This window comes from Myotis davidii, unplaced genomic scaffold, assembly GCF_000327345.1.
Source record: "Myotis davidii unplaced genomic scaffold, ASM32734v1 scaffold332, whole genome shotgun sequence".
NCBI classification, from domain to species: Eukaryota; Metazoa; Chordata; class Mammalia; order Chiroptera; family Vespertilionidae; genus Myotis; species Myotis davidii.
Window position 1 is genome coordinate 7,226,622 of NW_006285779.1, and position 4,090 is coordinate 7,230,711.

A 4,090-nucleotide genomic window follows, 5' to 3' on the forward strand; every position below is an offset into this window, starting at 1 on the left:
GGTGAAAAGGAAATAATTTTTTTTGTTTAAGCCACTGATGTTTTAGGTCTCTATTATTCACAGCCAAACCTGATTCTACATGTTATATCACTTCACATGTAGAAGAGGCAACCAGGCTATCTCTCTTTTCTTCTCCCTTCTTGTCTAAATCAATATATTTTTTACATTTTTACTGATTTCAGAGAGGAAGAAAAAGCAAGAGATAGAAACACCAATAATGAGAGAGAACCATTGATTGGCTGCCTCCTGCACACCCCTACTGGGGATGCAACCCAGGCATGTGCCCTGACTGAGAACCGAACCAGTGACCTCCTGGTTCATAGTTTGACACTCAACCACTGAGCCATGCCGGCTGGGCTATACTTTTTTTCATCTCCAGTCTTAATTAGTTATTTAAATTGTTGTCAACTCTGTTTTTTTTTCTCCTGCTGGTTTTATTAGCTACCTCAGTCAAAACCTGTACTTGATAATTCCTAATGCCAAATAGTTTAAGTTGGTACAAATTTGGATTACTTTTGATCTCTTTAGTGAACAGTTTTCATCTGGTTGGAAAACAAGGGGAATAAGGGATCTGTTATTCAGCTACCTTCTAGATTTCAATGTGAGAACTTTTATTAAATGGTTCATTTACAGTTTAACATTAGAAAAGGTGGGGTGAGGGTGGGGGGATAAGCCTTTGGATATGTGGAGTCCATCAATGGTAATGTAGTCTACACATGTATTTATAATTATTTAAAATTTAAAAAAATGGAGGAGGTGGTTGTAGGGAGAAGTTGATGTAACGTACCTTACCTGGCCAATGTTATGGTTATTCTTAGTGGTTCAATCTAAGCCACTAACATTATGGGACTTAATCTTGAAGATCATTGAAGGGAATGAAGGGTCTAGAGCAGTGGTTCTCAACCTTCCTAATGCCTCGACCCTTTAATACAGTTCCTCATGTTGTGGTGACCCCCAACCATAAAATTATTTTCCTTGCTACTTCATAACTGTAATTTGGCTACTGTTATGAATTGTAATGTAAATATCTGATATGCAGGATGTATTTTCATTGTTACAAATTGAACATACTTAAAGGATAGTGATTAATCACAAAAACTATGTAATTATATATGTATTTTCCGATGGTCTTAGGCGACCCCTGTGAAAGGGTCGTTCGACCCCCAACAGGGTCACAGCCCACAGGTTGAGAACCGCTGGTCTAGAGAGTGATACAGTGGAAGTTGGTTCCCAGTTGGAGTTGTCAGACAGGTCTGCTGCAGGTTATATGCCAGTAGGGTCGGACAGACATAAATAGGTAAATGCTTTAAGTGTGGTAGCTGCTTTAATAGGTGTTGGCATGATGATGCAAACTGTGTGGTCATCAAGTTGTCCCCAGCAGAGAGATGCAAAGCAGCAAGGCTGTATTAAGATCACTGCAAGGTGTTTAATGCAAAAAGGTGGCAAGAGCCAAGGCTGGAGCAGGGAAAGGAAGGCCTGATGTCTCATGGAGGGCCTGGTGTGCCACCCCGAGGAGCTCAGATAAAAGGCTTTACACAGCTGCTAAACACTTAACTATGAAATATTTTTCATTACCGCCTCCGAAGAACTCAAAAGTACCTTCTCAGTGGTCAGTGATGTGAGCTAAGGAATGAGACAGCAGATGAGTACCCATCTCTTCTGGAGCCTGTTTCCTGCCTTGGAGGAGGTGATGATGTGTAGTGGCCTAGAAAGCAAAATGAGGAGAAGGTGGCCTATGTGCAGTAGTAGTTCGGGAAGTCAGAACGTGGTAGACATGGAGGGCTTTGAGCTGCTGACAAGAGAAATGGGCCACTCTGGGTATAGGGTATAGATGGAATGAGTTGGGTGGAGGACGGACATCTGACTAAACAGGGAAAAGCTTACTGGTACAGCCACTTGCAGATATTCTGCACAATTGTGAGCAATGGGGGAGGAAGCCCACAAATATGAACTTACTAATGGAACAGAGTTGGGCATTTTTAGGTCATGAAGCCTTTTATTTGAAACCTACCTCTAGTTTTTTTCATGGGGTTTAAATGAAAGAAAAATGTATTTTAAACATACAAAATGGTGAGTGAAATCAGAAACTATAGAAATGAAAAAGACACTAATCCCTTTTCAACTGTTCCTATCTAACCTATGACCCAAGTATTTTGTTGATGTTGGTTGATAGCAAAAGGAGCATCTAAACAGGGCTTCTGACATAACCCTGCAGCTTGGTCATCCAGTAGCACCACTGTCTTCAAAGTTTTTGGACAAAGTGCTGGTGTGAAGACCTGGCAACTACTTACCAGGTGGGGATTAGAGGCAATAAAAGCTTGCAACCTCAGTGCTTGCACAAGAGGTCTCCTGGACTGTCTATTTTCCAGAGGATTCCCTGCTAATGAAGCCAGTTGGCTGTTTGCCTAGTGCCATCTGGAGACGGGAAGTGTCACAAGTTTGTTTGGCCTTTTAGATGTTGACTGTGGACTTGCCTACTGACAGGTGGTGACCTTCACTGGGTTGAAGTCAGAAAACTATGGCGTTGGGTTTGACTCCTTCCAGGCTTGTTCAACCCCCTCCCACACCTATTGCCGGTTTAATGGCCACTTGGTCTTTCCTGCCATTTGGTGGAATCCGTTCCGCCCACATTCCTTCCACCTGTCAGTTCCTAGCCAGATCCTGCCCAATCTAGCTCCATCCCGTATGTGCTTATTTGATGAAAATTGATAGGATGGCGCAGGGTCACTTGGGTTTTTTCCTAAGGGCCAGGACAAAATATCCCATAGCACCCTCCCAGTGGTTAGCTTAACCATTCACTGGTTTGAAGGACTTGTTATCCTAGTTATTAGAGGAGAAGGCAGATGATCATAATACAGGAAACTTGGGAGTCCTGTGTAAAGCCAAGCTTTGGGCTCCCTGTTGACTATTTTGTCGTCAGAGGCTGCAAAGCCATGTGAAAACGCAAAAGGGAAATTCAGTCTATTTTTTCTGCTTACAGTTTAAATGAAAAAAGATTGGGCGTGATGCTGAAAATCTGTACACATTTAGTGTGTTTTACTTCTTGATTAGGGCAGTTTTGCTTGCATAAAAGGTCTTTGAAAAGCCTCATGGTAATAATACTTTTTACGTCTATAAATCAAAATAGCTGTTCTGACAATTTTTACATTTAAGGGACAACATAGGAGGGGGTTTCAAATATCTCTTGATTATTCTAAATTATTTGGGCATATGTTTTTAATTGACAAAAAAAATAAAATAACCAGACTTTAGAAATTGGCCATTTTTATCCCATCCAGTTAATGCTGAATGGCTTATTTAATAAAGCATGTCTGTAATTTAACACAAATAGCACCGTACAGCTGTTCATTTGTCAATCTTTTTGTCTGTATGAAGCATTTTAGACTGTTTAATAAAGGATAGGGTCACTTAGAGGGGAAATCGGTCATTTTAAATTATTCTTCCCAAGGCACTAGGTTAGGTGGGTGCTGCAAAAAGCACCCCTTCATGGGTGAGATGGAAATCCTCTTTTTTCTACACTGAAAGCGACTAGACTCAGTCACTAGAGAGAAGACTGACTTCATCCCTGCAGAGGAACGACTGAGAGCAGTTGGTAGGGAAGCGGACAGCTCTAGCCACTGCTGCATGCCTTCGCCCACGTGTGCACGGGGGAGTTGTAAAGTGAGTTATGCGAATCGAACAAGGCGGAAAGTCCAGCCTTGATCTTCAGGAGCAGCGTTCTCCGGTGGGAGCACCGGGGACCAGGGTCCTTGCCTTCAGCATCTTCCTCCGAAGTTGCGGAGGTGCCGGGAAGAGGAGGGGCTTCGCCTCGGGCGTCCGAGTGATTGGCTGCCCGGGGCCCCTGGCGAGGGCTGTGTGGTCCAGCCCGGGCGGAGAGGGGCGGAGCGGCCACTGTATCTCCGAGCGGCGGTTTCTTGGATTCCCGACGAGGACTGGGGCGCCACGCTCTGTTCACTCCGCGCCGAGCCATGCTGGCCACGCGCGCGTAACCACCGAGCCCGGCAGCCCCGACCCGGTACCGTTCCTCGCCTCAGCCCAGCTCTCCGCGCACACGACTCCCTGGGTCTCTGCCGGTCCCTCCCCACCATGC